The 10,582-nt window shown below is 36.6% G+C and overlaps 1 long non-coding RNA gene across 2 annotated transcripts; it reads left to right on the top strand.

The window, feature by feature from the left end:
- LOC105178194 lies at nt 4,168–9,621 on the top strand. 2 transcript variants are annotated; one of them, XR_849115.2, is made up of 10 exons: nt 4,168–4,674; nt 4,774–4,883; nt 5,409–5,509; nt 6,128–6,190; nt 7,253–7,345; nt 7,456–7,566; nt 7,999–8,138; nt 8,768–8,849; nt 8,947–9,018; nt 9,160–9,621. It is a non-coding gene; the product is annotated as an uncharacterized LOC105178194 (long non-coding RNA). The 2 variants fall into 2 exon arrangements; XR_849114.2 differs by having other exon boundaries at nt 8,768–9,018.

The following is a 10,582-nucleotide window of genomic DNA, read 5'->3' as shown; positions in this document are numbered from 1 at the left end:
TAGCCAGTAGTTGACCTCCTAGTTTTGCTGCAGGTTGCCCAGTCTGCATCAGAAAAAGCAGTGAGATTAGTTTCATTATTAGCTGGGAAAAACAAACCTGATGTAGCATTCCCCTTCAAGTATCTGATCAGATGGACAGCAGCAAGCCAGTGTTCCTCACAGGGCTCTTGCACAAACTGACTCAGCTGTTGTGTAGCAAAACAAATGTCCGGCCTTGTGAAACCAAGGTACAACAATCTCCCTATGAGTCTCCTGTACCTGCTGATATCTTTCAAAGGCTTTGTAGGTTGTGAGGAAAACTTCAAACCTGGAGGCAAAGGTGTTAATGCAGACTTTCCCTCACTTAAGCCAACATCTCTCACAATGTCTTGAGTATACTTATTTTGTGACAGGACCAATCCCTTTTGTGACCTGAAGAGCTCAAGTCCGAGGAAGTACTGTGCTTCCCCAAGGTCCTTTATAGTAAAGAGGTTATCTAAATACCTCTTCACTTCCTCTATCAGTGACTTTGAAGCTGCAGCAATAAGAACATCATCAACATAAATGAGTAAAGCAATGAAATTATTGTTGTTCCCTTTTGTAAACAAGCAGTAATCATATTTCGATTGAGTGAAACCCAATCCCTTTATTCTTTCTGTAAACTCACTGTTCCACTGCCTTGAGGCTTGTTTCAAGCCATACAAGGACTTCTTCAGTTTGCACACCATTCCTTTCTCCACTTCATATCCCTCTGGGGGTGTCATGTATATGGTTTCTTCTAGGTTGCCATGAAGGAAGGCATTATTCACATCCAAATGGTGCAAATGCCATCCCTTTGCAGTAGCAGCCCCAAGTAAGGTCCTCACAGTGACTGTTTTGGCAACTGGAGCAAAACAATCACTGTAGTCTTCACCTTCAACTTGGTTGAACCCCTTTGCCACTAACCTTGCCTTATGCCTTTCTATACTTCCATCAGCCTTAAGTTTGGTCTTGAATACCCACTTACATCCTATTGGTTTCTTTCCCTCTGGCAAGGCTGATAATTCCCAGGTATTGTTCTTTTCTAAAGCATCAATTTCTTGCTTCATGGCTTCCTTCCATTCCATGTATTGTTGAGCCTCTGAAAAACATCTAGGTTCCTGCAGTGGACAGGTTTTCTCTACAAAGCAGCCCTGAACTGTGTTAGTATAATTATCAGAAAAGCAATCAGAGTAGCAACAACATGAATAATCTCTCATCCATACAGGTTTATGAGATATTCTAGTTGATCTTCTAGGACCTGTAGCATCTTCTTGAGGTTCTAGAACCTGTCTTTCCTCCTGGAAGTCATGGCTATCATCTTCCTCAGTAATGGTGGGCAAGGGACAAGAGTTGTCAATAGGTTCAATATCACTAAAAGGCAAGGTATTTTCATGGAATACCACATCTCTAGAGATGTGTATCAAGTTGGTGCTTAAGTCCATGACTTTATACCCTTTCTTACCTTGGGCATATCCCAAGAAGACACATCTCATGGCCCTTGGTTCGAATTTCCTTTTATGGGGTATGACATTGGTTGCAAAACATAAACAGCCAAAGGTCTTGAGGTGACTGTATTCAGGGGTTTTATTATAAAGAATCTCATAGGGACTTCTCCACTTTAAAACAGCTGTAGGCATTCTATTGATCAAGTATGTGGCTGTTAATAATGATTCTACCCAAAACTTTTGAGGCATTTTAGCAAAGAACATGAGGGATCTAGCAACTTGTAACAAATGTTGGTGCTTTCTCTCTACAATGCCATTTTGCTGGGGGCTATAAACACAAGTGGTTTCATGAATAATGCCTTTATCTTTAAAAAGGATTTGACATTGTTTATTAGTAAACTCAGTACCATTGTCACTCCTAATCCTTTTAACTCTTTTGTTAAATTGAGTTTCAATCATATTTAAGAAACATTCCAACTTTTGTGGAACTTGTGATTTGTGCATCATCATATAGATCCATGTAGCTCTACTGCAATCGTCTACAATGCTTAACATATAGATACAATGTGTAATAGAAAACTGATTGTAAGGCCCCCAAACATCAATATGTATGATATCAAAAATATTTTCAGAATGATTTTCATTGAGTTGAAAGGGGAGTCTATTTTGTTTTGCAAGTGGGCATGTTTCACAAGCTTTTACAGAATCTGCAATATCAACTTTAAAAGGTAAATGTGAAATCACATCTTTGCTAGGGTGCCCTAGCCTATTATGCCACAAGCTAGCATGCTTGATTTTGACAAAATTCTGATTCTCAACATGGTTCTGAAAGTGAGCCACATGCTTTGGAAGTTCTTGTTTCTCAGAACATTGGGAATGTTTTAGCAGATAGAGCCTTCCTCTTTTATATCCTATAGCAATGACCTTTTCAGTCACAAGGTCCTGCACAAAGCACTGAGAATCTGTAAAAAGAACACTAATGTTGCCTACTTCACATAATGCATTGATGGATAGGAGATTATACTTAAAATCAAGGGTATAAAGCACATTCCTGAGAGTAAGTTTATCAGAAATACGTATGTCTCCTATCTGTCTAACCTTATAGACATTTCCATCAGGTAGTTTGACAGAACTTACAATATCAAGATTTCTCAAGTTGTGAAATAAGCTTGCATTCATGGACATGTGTGCTGAAGCACCACTGTCCATGATCCAATTTTCATTTGAAACAAAACATTCTTTATGGAAGAGTGTACCTGCAAAGTTAACCGAGTTGTCTGCATATGTGCTATTGGAGTAATTCTGTGAAATGTCTGAGTTTTGCAATGCTTTTCTGATCTCTGTTTTAATAAGTTCTGATAGGTCACTATCATTGTGGGAAGTGCCTTGGATGGTTCTTCTTCTATCTTCAACACAGGCGTTGAAGGATCTGTTGGTGACTGGTTTGTTCATTCCTTTCCTCTGTCTCATCAAGTCGTCGTACCAGTCAGGATAGCCATTTAACTCGAAGCAATTTTCCCTCAGATGCCCAGTTTTCTTACAGTGAACACAATACATCTGTTTCTTGTCGATGGTGTTTCTTTTCTTGACAGGATTCTTGGGTACAAACTGTCTTCTTGTATCTGCAGATTGAACTGTCATAGCTTCTTCTTTGTCAAGCTCAATGCTTCTTGCATTCACTTCTCTTTGCTTTTCAACCTGCAAAATCATAGAAAAGGCCTTTCCCATTGATGGCAATGGATCCATTAGTAAAATCTGATTACGAACATGATCATAGGCATCGTTTAAACCCATCAAGAATTGGATTAATTGAGTAAATTCTGCCTTTTCTGCAAATTTTCTTCCTGCTCCACAGGAGCACACCGGCAATGGGTCTAGACTCAATTGTTCATCCCATAGTTTCTTGAGCTTGAGACTCAATTGCCCATAGTTTCTTGAGCTTGATATCATAGGCAGCTATTGATTTATTACCTTGGGAAGTAGAACAAATCTCTCTTTGTATTTGAAATAGGAGCGGTCCATTACTTTGGCCGAATCTTGATTCAAGATCAAGCCAAAGGTTTCTTGCAGATGAGGTGTAGAGAAATGCTTCTGCTATGTCTCTTGTAATGGAGTTGAGTATCCAGGATATCACCATGCAATCTCCTTTTCTCCATTGTTCCATCTCAGTGGGTTCTTGTGCAGGTTTGGGGCATGTCCCGTCTATGAAGCCTTCCTTGCCTCTGGCACCAAGCGCAAATCTGATGGATCTCGCCCAGGTAAGATAGTTGCTTCCATCAAATGGAGCTGATACTAGGCTGACGCCTAGATTGTCATTTGCCTGCAGCTTCATAATATCCGGCACAGGTTGTGGTTTTGTATCATCCTGCTTCTTTCCTTCCATTGGCTTTTTGTCAGCCATAGTCTTATGTCTTTTCTTTTGCTTCTTGAATTAAAGAGAGTAGGGGATCTTTTCTGCTCTTGATACCATGCTGAAAAACTAATACTGAAAGTGACCCATTTGTGCGTATGCAATTTTGGTAAGTAAAGCTGAGTGCCAAGAAAGTAAAGAACTTAACTTTCACTAAAACTGATAAAATTCTTGTATACAAAACAGAGGGTGTACAGTCCTTTTTATAAGCGGAAGACAGCAACTAACTTTCCAACTAACAGTTGGGAAGGGTCAAACAAAACGGAAAGGAGAAAACGTAATTTCCAGAACACGTCTTTATAAGTGAAAACAACTTTTCCCTGCGCCTGTTGTTTCTTCCTCTGTTCTTCTTTTCTGCAACCTGCTGCAGCTTCATGCTGTTATGAAGCTTAAACTCTTTCAAGAACACGAACTTTAGCATATAGTAACTGCAGAAATGGTTATGAAAAAGTGTACTGATATGAAAATATTACTTTAGCATTTAAATTGCAATGGAATTTCCTTCATGTATTACAACTCATAAAGAGGGGATTGTGTTCTAGAATTGCAATGAAACCTAGTTTGTCTGGTTAGCCATTTTATACGTAACACTTCAAGTTTTAAGTGGCACATTCTGTTTGACGGGTTCTTGTTCCTTGCTCTAAATCCTCCGCAATCACACAGGTATATCTTTCAGCAAATATTTTTATCTCCATTCTTTCTGGTTTTGGAGCATGCATCACACTCTTTGACATAATTATGATTTTGAGGAGAAGACTACATGTGCAATCCATTCTATTTCATGAATGGCTGTATACATGCTCATAGTTCCCAGTCTGGGTAAGGCTAAACTTTGATATTGTTGTTCAGAATCCATAAAACGCAGCTTTCTTGTTGTGTTCTGAGAGTGATATTCTGAATTCTCAATTTGATATTCAGGTGCCTATTCTGATTGATTCAAGGTGTGGAACTTGGTCGGATGTCTTGTTTGGATCATAAAACTTCTCCTCTTGATACCTTGACTTGAAATAGTTTTTTCTTCGCCTCAGGTGATCCTTTCTGGAAAAATGATTCTAGAGGTCTTCGCTTAAATAATGCCTTTTGAATTATGTTTCTTTGTCTGCTGTATGGACATCACTTATTGCAAAGTAGAAATGAGGTGAAAGAGCCAGCATTGTGTTTAAGGATCTTAGTATCCACATATACATCTATTATCAATTGAAATGTCTATAGGAATGAAAGCTTAGACTGAGAAATGAAAGAAGTTAACTTAGTTTTCCAAATAGTTGCCATATATGAGAAATATTAATTCAAAGATCATAAAAAGGTGTCTGTAGCTATGTGTAAAACCTCTAATAGTTAAAGCTAAGCAATTTAATCACTACGGAGTCGGTAAAGACGAAGTAGCTGACATTACCTTTGTTCCATAAGTTCTTCTTAGAAGCCCCCATTTTCTCCTCAGTTTCAAGAATGTGCCAGAGAGGAAAAAAAAATGGTAATGATGGAATGCATGCCTCAAATCTTTTCTTGGAAATCCCTCTTTTATTTATCTTTCATCTCATCTTTTGTTACAGGTTGTAAGATGGATTAAGGAGATCTCTGGGGCTATCACTGACATCATATTTGGAATATTAATAAACATAATCAGAATGAAGGTTGCATCTTACAGAAATAGGTATTACTAATTTCGTGGAAGTCTTATGTTCCACTTGGAAAGCTTGGGAATCTTTCTATTCTTCTTTTAATTCTTTTAAGGGTTGTCTCTTAGATAAATTATGATGGATGTTTTAGAGTTTGGGTAATATCAGACCTATAGATCTTAACTGACATCTAGAATAGAATATTCAAGGCCACAAGCATTTGTAACTGGAGTGGAGAAGGAAAGCAAATCGAGATAGCTACGTGTGTCTTATTAGATGAGCCCGTCTTTTTACCATGCTTCTAATTCCTATTTGAGAAAAATTAAATAACTTATGCATGAGAAAGACATAAATATAATTTTAAATTCATTGTAAGCTCACATTAAAAGACATAATCTCTAGTAAGTTCCTAAAATATTCGTTGATTTTATATTTTTCTGTATTGCTGCACATCTTCCTTTTAGACATTTTCATGATACTTCATAAAGTTAGATCAAAATAGTGTTGTTCATATACTTTTATATGGCAGAAGTATATGTTGTATGTGATATTTTGGCATTAGGTGCTTGTGTTTATATGCAATGTGAAAGTTGGTTAGTCCTCTATTTTTATGATTCACTTAATCTACCTTGTTTGCCTTGGAATATTGTTAGTTCAATGGTGGACTCGCTTCCCCCTACCAAAGGGAAACTGAAGAACGTCAATTTAGGGATTCAGTAAGTACATTTACACATTCAAACTCATCCTAAGCACAACAATATATTTAATATTATACTGCCCCTAAAACGAGATGCTTTGTTAAGCGTCAAAGTGATGGACCTTTGTCAGTTCTTGCAGTACACTGTTCCATCTTTTCTTGTTTATCATAGTACCTAAGTTCATACTTAAAGGAAATAATCTTAGTGGCCCTTCCTTATTCAAGACGATATGCTCAGCATATGGATGGCCATATTTCTGCATAGGTTTGTTAAAGGTAATTAATATTTTTGTGCCGATCTACTAAAGGTTATGCATTACCTATCTTGTTAGCTCCCAACATTATTAAGAAAGAGAATTTTAACACAGGAGATAATAAAAGGGGATTCAATGATTATTAATATTACATATGAGAAACCTAGCTTGTGTTTGTAGCCAGCATAAATTAATAGGAACCAACTTCACTGATTTCTCTTTCTTCTATGTTCTAAAACATCCCACATTTTTTACTTGTGTAGTTTAGTGATACAATTTTTAGCACCAAAAGTATTGATTCTTGCTACTATAACTAACTTGATAGAAATTATATAAAACATGATTTCTAGTGATACGCAGCAAGGTATGATGAATAATTAGTTGGATTGTTTCTTGGAATTGTCTTATGGTGACCTGAGGAAAAGTATGTTCAGTAATTTCTTGAAGTGTCCACTCTTTGTTGTTTTATTTCCGAGTTTTTTCCTCATGCAAATTTAGAATTGCTAGTTCTTGATATGGTTATCATGGTTGCATGACATGTTTTATTATGACCCGCACATGCTGTATGATCATGTCAAGTAACATACTTTATCACCATGGAGGCAATTCTCATCTCAACAGTTATATATAGTGAACTTACAACCGAAAAGTTAAATCCATTGCTTATATTTTCTGTTTTCTACTCAAAATGAGTCATCTGCTTTGTTTCTTGGAGCTGTTTAGGACTCTTTAGAGTTTCTATAGGCTTGAACTTTCTGAATGTAATCTCAGGTCCTCTCATGTTTTGCATTTTCCTAACAAGTGCTAAGAGATGAACTTCATTTTAGTTGTTAGCAACATTTATTGTCTCCTTTGTCGCGGTGATGGCAATTGTTGGAACGCACTGACATCTCCCTGTCGGTCTAGGTACACCTGGGCTGGTAAGCATTATGCTACTGAAATCACAGCAACATGACAAAAAACCAATTTGAGATGCTTTGAAACAATTGAACACACTTGTCCATTACTAACATTGAATCTTCTTTCATAGGTTGGGCTGGCTCTTTCTTATGCTTCCCCAATTGTATCATTGTTGGGAAGCTTCTTGACAAGCTTCACTGAAACGGAGAAGGAGATGGTTGCGGTCGAGAGGGTTCTTCAGGTGAGTTAGATGAAGATAAATCTTGATGTTTTCCGCTGTTTTAAGCATGCTGATGAAGCACTGACGGAAGGTTAATATGGATTTGTTTGACCTGCAATAAGTCAGTAATAAGTCAATCGGGGGTTAATATGGATTCTTTTCCGATTTTTTTGTTAGTATCAACAAATTCGGTGAATTTTGACTAACGGAAGGACTTATTTGTTAGACAGAAGCAAACCTTAAAGGTGTTAGATGTAATTTTCTAAATTACAGGGTGTCTAAACATGTAATTACACTAAGCCTCAAGGGAGGTACGTGAAATTTTAGTTGGGTAGTTTTCCGTAATGTAATCGTGGTTAAGGGAAATGCTGGTGTTTGTGGGAGAGAACACTTGCACAAAATTAATGGGTTTGGTAGATATTGCTGACAGAATCTACAACCATGGACATTCAGGTACTCTACTTGGGCGAGTGCACTGCAAATGCGGAGCGCTTTCAAGTGAATATCGAGGCAGAACTATTATCACAATCGCCCATCGCATTTCCACCGTTTTAGTCATGGACCATATCTTCAATTTGGATCAAGGGATTCTGGTATATTTCTACTATCACATACTTTATGCACTCATCTTTGCAAAATTCAGTTTACACCACCGAGAATGGCATGAAACGGTTTTTGGTTTGTGTTATCACCTGATGTTTGGGGTGCTCTAAACAGAGGTCGCATCTAACGAAAAGTGGAAACTTGTTTGAAATGGTGATTCATTCATACGTTGACGAGAATTTTGATAAATTGTTTTCGCTTGACGTGGAATACTGATACTCTTTTGATAGTGATGTGACGTCCATATCTAGACTCCTTGAAATGACTAAAACATCTCCAAGACGTGATTGTAGTACCATATAAGGCCTGGATTACGTCATTCCGACCCAAACCCTACTTGGTCCAAACCCAATGAAAACATGGCACTTGATATTATTAGACCTATTGCAGTGAGAGCCTACCGTTGTGCTCGCTTGAATCGGTCCAAAAGTCTGATCTTAGGGCCGATGTCATGGATTCAATTTCCAATGGGTGTTGGTCTGGTACACCTAAAGTAGTGTCCACTTCGAAATTTTAGTAATTTCGTGATTGGTTATAACTTTATTGTGGTGGAGAAGAAAATTAATGCATATTACCCACAACTGATACTGAATCTGAATTCGGAACATTCTGCGTTTAGGGCCTTGGCAGGTGATGTTCAAGCAAGCAGATGGTTCTTATGCTTGTGTAGCAGAGAGCACTACTCGTTTGACTCCGGTGAAGTAAATATACTTCTGCCATCACAACCAGTTACAGTTTCTGCTGAGTAATGTGCGTGCAGAAGAAACCTTACCAACTTTGGTCACTTTGATATGCTAGACTAAGGAAGAACTGCTGAGGGTCCTAGGACTGCAGGAGGAAGAAGGAAGGGTCCTTCGAAGAGGCTACAAGGTTGATCCTGCCCCTGTATTCTCATTATAGATGTGTGTTTTTCTTTGGTATCGACAAATTGGATAGTAGAACTTCTTCCAAATTTTTGTTTGAAATGCACGTGTTGGATGTGAATATTGACTAGTAAACCTGATATTGCAGAGCGCCACTTGGTGGGAAGAAGATGTAGATACAGAACTATCTTCCACATGGCGTAGTTGAACATCGGAGCTATAAATATTAGAAATGCAGAAATACGCAGAAACCAGAAGAAAGTAACGACGTCGAACTGCACATGGAAAGTTACAAGAAGATCCATCAGCAAGAGGATAACAAGAAAGGGAGAAAACAATATTGAATTTGTTACTAGATGTATGTTTCTGGATCTCTTTGAACCTTTGTTTCTTCATATATATTCTGCGCAGGATGGGGATACTGCAAGTTTTAGTTTCAGAGTTGCAAGTCAGCAGTTTTTCTACTTGAGAAATGAGCAAGAGTTGGAGTTTCAAGTATAGTGTTTTACTGCTGATTACTACTTATCGTACCTACCAAGATTTCTTGAAGGTGTATTCTTACAGTATGTATCAATCATTCAACTATCCGTATTGGCATTGCCCCATCACCTAAAATACAGTATATATGAAGGGTAATTACAATGAGCTTTTTTTAAATTTACCTCCTCATTGTTGGGAGATTATCAATATTTTTCTGATTTTAACTGTCGTCTTAAAACAAATCCAATATGTTAGTCTTCATTAGGTTTACATTCATTTTTCATGGTGAACTAATTAAAATATACTTGTGTCATGGATTGTGAATTATAATTTTACTTAGTTTTAAAAAAATTTCTTGAATTTTTTCTTTCTGGACTAAGTGGACAATTTGTTATAATTTTTCGATTTTTTCAATCCACTTTTATCTGATTTTTTTACAATTTTTTTTAAATAATAAGGTATTCGTAATTATATCAAATTTTAAAAAAATTCATTGCAATTCCACCCATACTCATGTAATTAATTATATATCATCATTCATGTGGTCATTATTATTATAAGTAGCTAATGAAAATAAATAAAATAAAATAAAATAATTGAGGACCAAAAGCGTGATCTTCATTTGCAGTCACGCTTTAATCATTCATTATAAATATCTACACACATATGTATGTGTATTTGTGTGTGTGTGTGTTTGCGTGCATTGATGAGTGTATGATTTGTATGTATATATTTACTCTTTTTAGGTGAGGTATGAATCATGCATGTATCCATAGTTTTTTTTTTCCCATTAAAAATTTTCTATAAGTAGAGCAATATATCAAACCAAGCAAGACACAGAATACACAATAATTATTAGGGTAAATTTCAACTATTTTTTTTAGTGAAATTTAATATAATTATAAATATTTTTTATTTTTTGATGAATTATAAATATACCCTCAAATGAAAAGTAATTATGTAGTCCCCATACGGTGAGTGGATATTTTTACTTTTCTTTGGCTGGGTTTTTTTATAAAATAAAAGAATATTTGAGGGTGGGTGAAATAAATAATCCATAGAGAATATTAGTTGATGTATAAAAATATTTT

This window comes from Sesamum indicum, linkage group LG15, assembly GCF_000512975.1.
Source record: "Sesamum indicum cultivar Zhongzhi No. 13 linkage group LG15, S_indicum_v1.0, whole genome shotgun sequence".
In the NCBI taxonomy this organism is placed as follows: domain Eukaryota; kingdom Viridiplantae; phylum Streptophyta; class Magnoliopsida; order Lamiales; family Pedaliaceae; genus Sesamum; species Sesamum indicum.
This window is presented reverse-complemented; position numbering and strand designations above follow the sequence as displayed.